This window comes from Acinonyx jubatus, chromosome B2 (genome assembly GCF_027475565.1).
Source record: "Acinonyx jubatus isolate Ajub_Pintada_27869175 chromosome B2, VMU_Ajub_asm_v1.0, whole genome shotgun sequence".
NCBI classification, from domain to species: domain Eukaryota; kingdom Metazoa; phylum Chordata; class Mammalia; order Carnivora; family Felidae; genus Acinonyx; species Acinonyx jubatus.
In genome coordinates, this window is record NC_069385.1 from 41,162,400 (window position 1) to 41,176,407 (window position 14,008).

At 36.6% G+C, this 14,008-nt stretch overlaps 1 protein-coding gene across 12 annotated transcripts in view; it reads right to left on the reverse strand.

Annotated features, from left to right (window-relative positions):
• Positions 1 to 14,008, reverse strand: part of PKIB (cAMP-dependent protein kinase inhibitor beta) — a 176,672-nt gene that overhangs the window by 70,361 nt on the left and 92,303 nt on the right. For 9 of the 12 annotated variants that reach the window (XM_053222320.1, XM_027056990.2, XM_053222319.1 and 6 more), the window contains one exon: positions 13,581 to 13,678. The exons of the other annotated variants lie outside the window; for them this stretch is intronic. The gene's annotated coding sequence lies outside the window, so the exon portion shown is untranslated. The remainder of the gene's footprint in view (positions 1 to 13,580; positions 13,679 to 14,008) is intronic. 12 annotated transcript variants of the gene reach the window in all.

A 14,008-nucleotide genomic window follows, 5' to 3' on the forward strand; every position in this document is an offset into this window, starting at 1 on the left:
GGGATATATATGAGATTAGGTTCAAGCAGGCCCTGAAGGTAGAAATAAATTACAGGGTGAAGTCACCCAAATGCCAATGGCCCTTACTCCTGCTACATTACCTAATCTCTACCCATCCACACCTACTGCCTCAAAAAGAGTTTCCTAAAGCTAGTTGATTGTAGGAGAGAAACCTTGGGCCTGGTTTACAGGTGCTTCTGTCTGATATACAGGTACCACTTGAAAGTGGTAGGCTCCCTTTCTCATAGATCTTGGAAGTGCAATGGTGAAGGGAAATCCTCCCAGGAGGCAGAACGTTGAAAGTGATGCTAGGTGTCTATATTGCTTAGAGAGAGAAATGGCCAGAGGTATAAAACTGTCCTGGTACATAGGCTGTGGCAAATGATCTGACTGAATAGTCAGCAATTTAGAAAAAAAAAATTATTAGAAAATTGATGATAAGGAAATTAGGGGAAGAGATTATGTCAGTAGACCATTCTGAATGGGCAACAAATGTGAAGATATTTGTGTTCCATGTGTATGTTAACCAAAAGCTGCCCCAGCAGAGGAAGATTTTAATAATCAAATGGATAGAATGACACTTTTTGTGGATATTGTGCCTCTTTCCCTAGCCACTGCTGTCATTGCCCAATGGATTCATGAACAGTGGCCATGGTAGCAGAGGTGAAGATTATATATGGGCTCAGCAACATGAGATTGCACTCACTAGGCTGACTTGGCTATAGCCACTGCTGAGTGCTCAATCAGCCAGCAGCAGATACACACTGAGTTCCCAATATGGCACCATTCCCCAGACACTCTGCTAGCTATCTGCTTCCATCGTGGAAGGGGCAGTGCTTTCTTCTTACCACAAGAGATATTTTGGACATAGAGCTTCTTTCCCTATGGGCAATATTTCTGCCCAAATTGCCATCCATGGATTTATAAAATGCTTTATCTGTTGTCATGATATTCCATGCAACAATGCTTCTGGTCAAGGAGTTCATAGCAAATGAAGACCAGCAATGCTCACTCACTGGTAATACCATATTCTCCATCACCCTGAAGCAGATGGCATGACACAACAGTGGAATGGCCTCTGAAGACTCGGTCACAAGGCTAGTGATGTGGCAGTACCAGGCTGGGCTCCGGCAATATCCTCCAAGAGGCTATATATGCTCTAAATCAACATCAAATTTATAATACTCTGTCTCCCACAGATAGGATTCATGAGTCCAAGAACCAAGGGTGTTAATGGGTGTGGCACCACTCACGATTACCCCTAGCAATCAACTTGCAATCTCGTTTGATAAATAAATGCACAGTTTCTCTAGACAATATTCACCATTATAAAGAAAATCTATTAGAAAGAACCATGGATTTTCTTCTATTGAAAACAGTACTTGGAGAAACAATCATTGAAGCTTTGGAAATTTGTGATAGCCACGTTAACCAAAAATAGTGAACATCAGCCTAAGATTTACTTCAAAATGTAAGGAATAGGAAACTTTAACAGAAAGCTGTTAAAAGTTAAGCCACAGACAAAAGACTCAATTTTCAATTTTCTCTCTAGTCCTTGGAGGTAGAGGTCCTGGTTTGACGTAGAGCATTCTCAAGTAACATAAGTTGGCCAGATATTCCCCTAAATGATGATTACCAGGGAAAGGGCCAGTTCACACTTCATGTCATTTTAAGGAAATTAATTTCAGCAACTTCTGCACTATCTTCATTTCCATTTCAAGTAAGTGCAGCCAAAAACAACCACCTACTTGCTAATCCTCTCACTTTATACTCTCTTCTCTGGTACATGACCACTTCCTTAGGATAAATCCAAGGAGAGGAAGGAATAGTAACACCTCTATACTGTATGTTTTACTTAACTTAGGCCCATGTGAGTGGGTTCAACTGTGTGGAATCAATCTGATCTGAAGGTTACTGCAAGCCTTAAAGAAAAAAATAGCAAGGTTCATTACGTCAAAGTTGCCTTCTAACCCATTAGAAATAAAGGACGGTTTAGTAATTAACATGCTTACGTTTTTCAGACTGTCAAAAGACAGTCACATGAGTCTATACTAAGCACTATCAAAGTCAGCATCTATAAAGACCTGCCTGACTCCCTACGCCAGCTTCTCTCCAGGCCAAACAACTCTCAAAGTGAGGATGTCACAAGTTCTCTTTTCTCTGAGGCCTCCCCTCTCCACCCCTCATCCCCCATAACAGAGTCTTTGCTTTAATGCCCTGGATGGTACCCCACTGCCTCCAAAATGGGCCTCTGCACTAGTCAATCCAGTTTTCCCAGGGCCTGAATTTCAGGCCCCAGTCCCAGCCCTAACCCTGGGGCCCCACTATCTGTGATCAGACCTCTCTGTTTATCTGCCTGGATATCGCCTGCTTCCAGACTCTGTGTCACCATGGCACGCCCACCTGCTGGGGCACCATCTGCTGCACCTTGCTGGCCTTCCCGGACTCCGACCCCCTGCCTGTCTGGACAGCCTCCTGTAGCTGTCATCATCCTCCCTAGATAAGAAGCCCACTAGCTCGACTGGACTTTCTCCCATCAACTGAAACAAATTCCAATTAGCTTCTTTCACTCTGATAGGCATGTCTGTCCTGTCTTTAAAAAATAAACTGATCCATCCCTCTACCAACAAGCTCTTATTCTGATGTTAGGCTGCTCTGTGCCCTACAAAATATTTCAATTTAACAGGTTTCAAGCTTAATTAAAAGAGATTGCACGTTTTTTAAACAGAGTTGTGTGTGTGATAAGCTTAAAAAGATAGAAGCCATGTATCAATCTATACTAAAGAAACCTGACAGTATTTTCACTAATACTACAGAGGTGAAAAGCAACCATCAAATTCAGATTTCCAAACAGCTTGCTATCTAATAACACATTTATAAAGACAGAAAATGAAAAATGAAACAAGTGACATTAACCCTTAGAAGGTAAACAAAATGTCTACACAATACAAAAAATAAGTTATAGAGGTTGTCACAGTCTATACAATTATGAGATGGATAGGTATTTTGCCTAGATTTTAAAGCAATTCTTCAGTTTATGCTTTAATTTAAAACAAATGACAGGGGCACCTGGCTGGCTCAGTGGGTGGAGTGTGTCACTCTTGATCTCGGGGTTGTGGGTTCGAGCCCCACATTAGGTGTAAAGATTACCTAAAAATAAAATCTTTAAAAGTTTAAAAATGACAAAAAAAAATGATCAACATTAGACCACATAGCCACTAATACTCTCTGTAGAAACAATGTTGTCAATAGTACAAGTTGAATGAGTTAAAGGTGTGTTGAAAACAAAGGCAAGAAACAAAAACTTAGAATAATACAATCTTCAAATTGGAGATACTCTTATAGAAATCAAACCCAGTGAAGTCTGACCACATGAAAATTGTACTAAACAGTCATACAGGCATTAAGAAATTTATAAATACCAATTAATTTAATCTTCTTAATAACTCTCTAGGATAGGTACTATTTTATAGATGAGAACCCTGAAACACAGAGAGGTTAAGTAACTTGTCCCAGAACAAACAGCTAATAAATGGCACAAGCAGGACTGAAATTTGGCAGCCAAGGATTTGATCCACTGCACGTGTTCTCTCTCTGAATGACTTACTAAGACTTACACAGCTAGATCACGGCAAAGCAAGGTATCGAACAGAGATTTCACTTCCGATGTTTAGTGATCTTTCCATCAAATCTTTTGTGTTGTTTCAATGTTTACCTAGTGTCCGAGAGACATGAAATCATATATGGTGGGCTAGTACATTGCCACAAACAAAACAGCCAAAGAATATTATAAAGTACTACTGAAATTACAATTGATGTGATGTGATTAAGCTATGATATGTGTTTAAGTACTAAGAACAGACTCTTCAAACTAACATATAGAATAATTATAAATCAAGTGGCTCATGTTAGGGGGCCCCTTGGCAGTCAGCTCACACAGTTGAGCCATGTTCCACAGAATATACAAATAGCATATAACCACAAACCAGACTAAACCAAAGAGGAGCCTTCATAGGTAGGCAATGTGGGTATGACTGAGGGATATTGTCCTTTTAGCCACCCTGCAGCAGCCATGCCCACACATAAGGAACTGTTATATCCTGAAGACTTTAATAACAATCAGCGGCTAAAATATTCATGAAGTCTTTCAACAATGGGAAGATATGCCATCTGAGACAAATAATAATTACCATCTCCTGTGTGGCTTTTGGACAATGATTTCACCTTTTCAAAAGTTATACCCATGACCTTTTAGGGTTGTGTTTTAAAACAACCATAAGCACTTCCCTACCAATGGATTTTTTATTTTTTATGACTATAGTTATACTTTCTATGCTATTTACAAGACAGTATAATAGACTGTTAAATTAATAAAAAATAGGATATGTTCTCAAACATCTGTAAATGAGAATTTTTCAGGCTGAACTTATTTGTAAAACAATCAAATTACCATAATCTTTTGAAGAATCTACTTAGGTGAAACTTGATACTTAAAACATGATAAATCTTCACTTTCAGAATGGCATTTAACTTATATAGAGTACATTAGTACTTAAATTTATTTCCAGCAGGTAGTTAATAGGTTTTATTTATCTTATAATTGTATAAAATATCTTGGAAAAACAAAAACAACTTTAAAACAAGTAAAATTTAAAAACTATTTTCAAGCCTTTAACCCAAGGAGCTATATTAGTTTAGAAGTTTAAAATGAAATAATGAAGTACTTGTCCTAACTCCTTGTACTATAAATGATCTAATTTGGTACCAGTTTACTATGAAGAACACCTGAGATTAAGCCTGCTTAAAGGAAACTGCAGACCTTAGTTGGAACTGAAAACCCTTGGCTAATTGGGGAGTTAGTTCTGTCTCCTCCACAATCTTGGCACACCCAAACCTTGCAGAAACAGACATGTCATGTTCATTAGCTTGCCAGCTGTTAACGAGAAAACTATAGGGCAAAGCAAAGCTGACAAGTAACTGGAAAATAAATGACCTCTGATCACCAGTGAAACCTTATTTACCTGGCCACATTCCGCTACCTATTGGGACAAAAGGAACAGAGTGCTAATCCAGTGGAAAGAAGCAATAATTAGGGTTACTTGGGCCATCATAGAAAAACATGATGGATTAAAGCCATAGTGTAATCAGCTATTCTAAAGGCAGGATATCAGGCATTTTCCTGATGAAGTGGCCCTAAATCCGTTATCTTCTATCTTTTTTAAACATAACAAACAACCTGATGAAAAGAACAATGGATTGGCAAGCTTTGTCTATTTTACCCCACACAATTGTTTCATATTTGGGCTGGGTATTTTGAGGCCTTCCATTAACCAGCTGTGTAACCCAGAAAGTCATTTCACCTCTCACAGCATTGTTTTTTGTTGTTTTTATTTTTTATTTTTTGTTTTGTTTTTCATTTGCAAGTTAATTCTTCATTGTGATTTGCCTGGGAAAGTCCTAGTTTATTTACATTTTCCTGACTTCCCATCCAGCTTAGTTTTTGTCATTTTCAAAAGGTCTCAGTGTTGACAACATAGTAAGACGTAAGTTAGTATGATGCTTTCTTCTAACTCGTCTAGCAATAACATCCCGTCATCCATGAGCCTGATTTAGGAGTAAGGGAGGCCACTAGATATGAATAGCAGATGTCTTATCAAGGAAAATAAAAATTTCACCAGGGAAGACAGAGATAGAATTATATGTAACTACAAAGATGTCAAAAACAGTGTTGTGAAAAGCAGTGTGAAGTTAGTTTTGTAAATTTTAAAAACACAAAACAGGACTAAATATTGAAGTGGTTGCATAAATATGTGAGTAAAAGTATAAAATGGATTGGAACAATAGACACTAATTCATAGATGCTTCTGAAAGGAGGTTTAATGAATTGTAGCTTTTTATTTCTTTAAAAAGAAAGATGAAGCAAATATAAAATAAAATGATAATTCTGAGAGATAGGAGTTGATTTTATTCTTTGTTGATTTTATTCTCTGCCTTGTTTAAATGTCTCAATATAGAAATTACAGAACATGCACTACTGAAACAAAAGAAGGCAGAGCTAATCAAAGCCAGGCCTGGAAAAGTAAACATATAGAAATGGCTTGTTAATTGCAGCTGGTAAGCATAACCTGCAGTCAACCAGTCTGCTGAGCTGGTGTTACAGGCAATCACTAATTGCTTTATTGGTTCCTGTTGGCATAACCTGGCTCTAGTGCAACCACCTGAAGTTCCTTCGGCCTTCTTATGGTTGAATCGAACTATTCAATGGTTGATACCAACTACATGACTGAAACACAGGAACTGATTGCAACACAGGTACTTAGTGACAAACAAAGCCCCAGCGACTTTCAAAGTCATCCAACATGCATAAGCAGGCTCTCTTTGAACAGGTCATAGCACATTGTCCAAGATCCTTTTTGATTTAACTGGCATAGGTTGACAATATAGGTCCCTTAGCATAATTCAAAGAGCTAGAGACTGAGCTAAAAAAGGAATCTTTCTAGCTTCTAAGAAGAGATAAATACTAAGCAAATGCTAACAAAATGGAACAACTGACCCAATGTGTTTTGTAATGTTGTATGTGCTTATTATTTCTCACTGCACATTTCAGAAAGATTTTGTTTTTATAAATCCCAGGACAGGGCAAGAGGGACTTTCTACAACAGTGGGAATCATTTTTACTTGCTGGATGGTTTAAGGCAGTCCAAGTGTTCCCAGGATAAGACTCTAGGTCCCCATTATAACACTACCAGTTACCAACTGTCCTATTATAGGCTAAACATTTTTTAATTTGTTGACTTATACTCATTTTATTCAATTCTCAGTGCAGTCCTAGGAGACATATGCTATTACTATCCCCATTTCTCTGATGTTGGAATTAGGGCTTGGAGATGGGAAATTTGGCCAAGGTCTAGGAGTTAAGTGCAAAGCGCAAAGCTGGTGGGCCTGATTTCAAAGCAGCCATAGAGTCTCTCACTGTATTGTCTTCAGGGGAGCCCCTACTGTATCAACGATCTCAATAACAGATCCTAGAACTCTTATCCTCAGAGAGAAGTTAACTACCGGGGCGCCTGGGTGGCTCAGTAGGTTAAGCGGCCAACTTCGGCTCAGGTCATGATCTCACGGTCAGTGAGTTCAAGCCCCGCGTCAGGCTCTGTGCTGACAGCTCAGAGCCTGGAGCCTGTTTCAGATTCTGTGTCTCCCTCTCTCTGACCCTCCCCTGTTCATGCTCTGTCTCTCTCTGTCTCAAAAATAAATAAACGTTAAAAAAAAAAGAAGTTAACTACCAACTCTCCGTCCCCAGGCTCTTACCATCCCATAAATGAATTCCTTGTGCCACATTCTTTCCTAACGGTACCAATCTTCTGAAACCATCTCAATTACCAGAAATAGCTTATTACCATTTCAGGTAGCTATTTCTTTGATTAAATAAAAACAGGTCTTCCTCTGATTCCCATCCACTCAACCTATTCCTTCTTAATCATATAGAAGAGATGATATTCCTCACGTAATTGAAGAAAGTTTGCATGTCATCCACAGGACCTCCCCAAACTACTAAATGTCAGCTGCTCCTTATATGGCTCTCTTTAGGGTCTCCTCAGATTCTGGCAGTTCACAAACCCTGGAGAATTGCAAAGCGTCTTCAGCTCTGTATCCTCAGTGCTCACAACAGTGCCTGGCACAGGCTAAATGGGGTAAGTGCTCAATAAATAATTAATGAGAAAATGAGTTTTGCAAACTCTACAAACAATAAAAGACTAGTATTTTGATCACTAACAATTAGTGCTTTCCTCCCCTTTACAGGGGTGTCTGTTTGTTCTGCTCTTTTGTTTGTTGTTTATTTGTTTTGTTGCCCATTTTTCTCTCCAGAACTGACTGCTTCACAAACAGTTTTCTAACAATCTGCAAAGATGACAGTCCGGCTAGCATGAAATCAACAAGATTGATTTCTTTATCTTTAGGGTTGTACTTGTTCAGTTTTGTTACTCTTATTTAACACAAAATGGCTAAGCCTCTCTTTTGCTTTTATTATGGGAAGAGAATATTCTAGGGGTACCTGAGTGGTTCAGGAGGTTAAAGCGTCTGACTTCAGCTCAGGTCATGATCTCGCAATTTGTGAGTTCAAGCCCCACACAGTGCTCTCTGCTGTCAGCGCAGAGCCTGCTTCAGATCCTCTGTCACCCTCTTTCTCTGCCCCTCTCCCACTTGTGCTCTCTTTCTGTCTCTCTCAAAATAAATAAATAAACTCTTTAAAAAAAGAAAGAAAACATTCTATACATTCCTTTTGGCTATCTCCAGGCCTTTTTCTGAGGATGGTCAATAATATATACATACTAAGTGTATATCTATGAACAAAAAAATGTATGTTTTAATCAATATTTTTTTTAGCAGGGGTATTAGAGCTAGGGACTAAGCTGGATGAATCTTTTTTTTTCTTTTTCTTTCTTTTTTTTTTTTAAGATTCAGACATTTCTAGGCATGCATCATGAGCCAGCAGGAGAAATCTGCCAAGGATATAACTGCATAAGTACCTAAATTTTTTTATAGGAAGGACACTGATAATGGCTGTTAGCCAATCCCCAGCACCAAGACCTCTAAGGCAAAAAGCCACCTATTAATAGTTCTGGCCCATGCATAAGAGAAAGAGAAAACTCTTTAGAGTTGGTAGATAAAAAGAGTTAAAAAAACAAACCTGATCCAAGAGCAATGGTCAAGTTAGAAAGAAGGGGAAAGGTGGATGAATGCAGAACATTGGGCAATTTGACCCTGGAGTCAAAAGGCCACCACAGATGGAGAAGAGGCAGAGGTGGGGGGGGTCCACCATGGAAAGGCATGCAGCAGGGGCAGTGACCTCAGGAGGAATAGCAGTGGCCAAGAATCAACACATTGACCAAAGACACTGAGAAGGACTGAATGAGAACAGAAAAAAGATTAGGAGGTTCATGGGTCTGCTGGTTACTCTTTCTCATGAGATATTTGGGGCTCAGAGTTTAGCAACTTTTCTAATAGGGTCCAAGATAGAATATTACTGTTTTGTTAGTGTTAGTGTGAATTGTCATAGTGCAAGCTGATATTACCTGGGATATTTAAAATAAAATCAAACTTTTTTCCTTTATTTCTTTGTCCATTGATGACAATGAATTTTGCTTTCCCACTTGTTATAGGGCTCCAGCATTGAAGGAGCAAAGCTACTCTAGAGGGAGATGAAGAAAACAACCTTTCTTGTACTATGCTCTACAATAAAACAGGAAATACTTCTCTCCAAATTTGATCATCATGACATTCCTCTGCAATTATCCACTATGACATAATCCAAGACAGGAAACTGGAATGATTTCATTTTTATTAGAGATAACATTTTAACTCATTATACAAATTCAAACATTACTCAATCATATTGTCAATAACTTCTATTGAAATGAAATGCTTTGGAATATGTAAGAATTATAAAACTGTCTACCTGAAATTCCTTACTTTCTTGGATAGTTTAACTCAAATTTCGTTGACCTTTTTAGGTGGAATAATCCTAATTTCTCTGTCACTATTTGGTCATTTCTAGAGTCCAATCTTTATTTTTAGCTAAGACATACTATATATTCACCCTACAAAATGTCTGTAATGCTTTGTGCCTACAGCAGGTGCAATACCAAATGACTACTATGCCAGAATGGGCTCTGCTTTATTAAGCCTTCAGAGAGTGGTGTTTTGGAATATTAGTCAGAACTTGCTGATTTATTAATTCCCAAAAAATCAAGAAAAAATAATTTTCAAATTTTACATTATTAGGCATGCTGCTTGAATCTTTTTTCTCCTTATATGTACAGAAGTTTTAATATGTTCATTTTCAATTCTATAAAGCTTCAATTATGGTTTCTGCCCTTGATGTCATATTAGACAAGATTATAAAAGTATTCACCAATCCATTTTCTTCTAGTTATGTCTCACTGTTCTTTCTTCTTTAATTTGATAGATATTTGTATCTTGTGTGAATAGAAGATCCAAATTTACAGGATTTCCTAACATTAACCAATTATTGGAACTGTGTTCATGTAATAGTCAGTATTTTCTCCCCTAACATGAAATGCTGTCTTTATTATACATTACCTTTATGTGCTTAAATTTCTTTGGGGAATTTTCAAGCTGACTTAGTTCCTCTAAGTCTCTGTTTTAGTAAAATTACTATATCATCTTAGTAATGGTAACTTTATAATATTTTTTAATACTTGGAAATAAAATTCCTTCCTTATTATTCTTTCTCAAAAATGTGCTTTCCCAGGCTGCCCCTTCTTTCACATGAATTTTAATAATCATTTTGCCAACATATTCCTAAAAATCTGTTTTTATTTTGTTTTCATTTTATTTTATTTACTTATTTATTTTTGAGACAGTGTGTGAGCAGGGGAGGGACAGAGAGAGAGGGAGACAGAGAATCTGCAGCAGGCTCCACGTTGTCAGTGTGTGGGGCTTGAAGTCACGAACTGTGAGCTCATGACCAGAGCAGAAGTAGGACACTCAATGGACTGAGCCATTCAGGCACCCCAAAATCTCTGTGTTTTTAAGTGGAATTGCATTGACTTTATAAATTATTTTGGGGAAGCCAACACCCTTACAACATTTGCTATTCTCATCCAGGAATACAGTATAAATCTCCATTACGGCTAATCTTATTTTGTGTTTCTCAATAAAATATTATTGTCTTCATTTAAGCCTTACACATTTAAGCCTTAATTTCTTACACAGTTTACTCATAGATACACAATATTTTATTGCTATTATAAATGAGATTTCCTCATCACGTTTTAGCTGTTATCGAAAAGTCAATGGATTTATTCACATTTATCTTTTGTATGGCAAGTTAATAGTTTCTTATTCTAATAGTTCTTCAGTTAATTTTCTGGGATTTTTCATAAAAAATATAATCATTTTTAAGTGAAAAAGATGTCACCTCTTTTCTAATAATTAAAACCTTTGAGAGTCAGCATACCATATTATTTGACATTAAAGACACATGAGTTAAACCGCTTGAATTCTAATCACTTATTAGCTGTGAGAACTTGGCCAAGTTACTTAGTTTCTCTGGGCCTCAGCTTCTTGATTTATAAAATGAAGATGATAATAGTTCGTATCCTAGGATTGTGGTGAAAATTAAATGAGTTAATATTTGTAAAGTATTTAGAACAGTTTCTAGCATATATAATTAAAGTTTTAAAAATGTTAGTCTTTTAAAAAATTTGTTGTATTGGCTAGAATTTATAGAATGATGTTAATTATAAATGATGAAATTGAGCACCCAGTAAGCCTCTAACATTTTTGTTTTCTTGAAATTGCTTTTTCACAGTTTAATAATATCTCCCTATTCCTAAGTTACTCTGTTGTATATATGTGTTTTTTCTTAAGAGAAATAGAGTTGCATTTTAACAAATGTTATTTGGAATTTTATTAAGAAATAAAAAGTAGGAGTTTTATTCTTTAGTCTATTACTATAAAATTATTTTAATAAATTTCCCAATATTGAACCACTTGTACATTCCTAGAATAAACATCATTTATTGTATAATTCTATTTTGTTGATTCCTACATTCCTATGTCCAGTATTTCAATGAATTTCTGTGATTCTTTTTTGTCTTACTTTTACTAGTGTGGGGGGGGGATTTAGTGTTATGCTTTTTTTATTAAATGAATCAGAAAAGTGTTCATCTCTTTTGTAGAGTTCATAGAATATGAGATAAAGTGTTCGGGAAAAATGTGTATTTTCAACCACCGATTATAAATACCTGATGAAAACAAGATACTTTACTCATCTAAACCAGAATATTTTAGCTCCTGCCAAATCTTGCTATCCAATCTGGTCAAGAACATAGGCTTAAGCATCAGACAAAATTAGGCTCAAATCCTAACTTCACCACCCACTGGCTAAATGTGTGCACTTGGCAAGGTGCATTTTTATCACAGAGAAAAACATTCTTTCCTTACCTTCCTCACATGGAGTTTTTGTGAGGATTACAGAAGATTATCTTTATAAATCACTATATACTCCACCCACAATAAAGACTCAATAAATTATTTTGTTAGTCTTAATTTTCCTTAAATACAAAATTAACGTTTACAATTTTACTTGCTATTTTTTCTTAGTATGGAGATTTTGTTTATTTATAGGGAAAGATAAGTGCTTTTGATAAAACTATTGGTATGAAATTGTTTCATAATAAAAGGTATATTTCAATTAAGACGTGTTACTCTCTGCAGTCTTAAATTTAAAAGTTGACATGAAAGTAAAAATGCTCCAATAACACATGAAAATGAACGTATTGCCACTGTCTCCATGAAACTACTGTGGGTCATTAAAAAAAGTTGTACTGGTTTTGAGAAAACCAGGCAATGAGCCTAAACCAAATTTAATGTCTTCCACTCTTTCCTGTTCCCTTGGAGCTTTTTGTTCTCATGGGAATCTGAGAGTGGGAGGAGAATGTTAGAACCTTCACACAGGCTGACGCTTACTCCATGTTTTCTGATCTGCCATCTGAAGTGCAAGGGTGGGGGCAGGCCTCTCTCTTTGGCTGGGAGAACACAGCACTAAATCAGTGAAGTGGCCTCAAATATAAGTCCTACCAATGTAATAGAATTTTTGTGAAATATTAAGATTGCAACATGAATGTAGCCTCATTTTTAAAGGACACAATAGGTGAATAAAAACATACACAGATATAAATATATGTGACATATATTCTATATATACATATGAGTATATACAGAGATCTGTATATATTCATATTCACCTACACAAATGGGTATCATGTATATATATATGTATATACATATATAATTATTATCATATATACGTTATTTGTAAATATGAAATACATGGTATATATGGATATATAGACACATATCACCAGCACAAAGAAATCTGTTTCTCAAAAAAGAGTATTTCACATTTTGTCCACCAATCAGTATCATCAAGAAATATTTATTTGGGGGCACCTGGGTGGCTCAGTCAGTTAAGCATCTGGCTCTTGGCTCAGCTCAGGTCATGATCTCACAGTTAGTGAGTTCGAGCCCTGTGTCAGGCTCTGCCTTTCTCTCTTTCTCCCTCTACCCCTCCTGCACACTCTCTCTCTTAAAATAAATAAATAAACTTAAAAAAAAAGAAATAGTTGCTTGTATTTACTATGGTCTCTGAGGAGATTAGAATTGACCTGATAGACCTAGTGAGTTTCTCTTCTGTTTTAAAGACTATAAATTTTAAACAATTTTGGTAAGCTGACGTCCTCTGCTAAGAACAACTTAAACAAGCACAACTAAGAATGTAAATACCAAGCTAGGCTCAGCCTCTGTACTAATCACTGGTCTCCAGCAAACACAAGATGAAAATGTCAATCTCGAATTCTCAGCATGCGTTATTTGCTATTAATCTGACATTAACAATAGATTCTACCAAGCTTCGATTAAACTGTATTGACTTTTTTTTCTAAAATAAAGACTACCACTGCACCTTTTCTTTGCTGTCCTCTGGCTTTATAGCAACAAAGATATTTTTAGGGACATCCTCAATAGCAGGATCAATGGATCAAAAGTGCACCTACTTCTATCTTTTCTGCCCTGTGTGGCCTCAATAACTTGATGGTTTCCAGCTTCCCCCAGATTTCTCTTGATCAAGTGCCTTTCAGTATACCCGTGACCCCTGAAGGAAACAAAGGGGGAAAAAGATTTATTAAGATTAACATCTCTCATTCCCTGTCTATTTTGGAAAAGAACACATGGTTCCTTCGGCAATAACATTGTCTAATTTAACAACAAAATGCTGCACAATTTTAAAACAACATTCATTGTTATTTTTCCATTCCTCATCCTGATTTTTTTTAATACTCTTCTGATTTATAGCAGGAACAGGATAAATTTCCTTGAGTAAGCAGCTCAATACTCCCTTATAAATGAGGAGTGTGTTTCTTATTATTATTTTGTTCACTGTTCAAACTCATCAGTTGTGTTCTGAGCAATCGTTCTTCAGTTT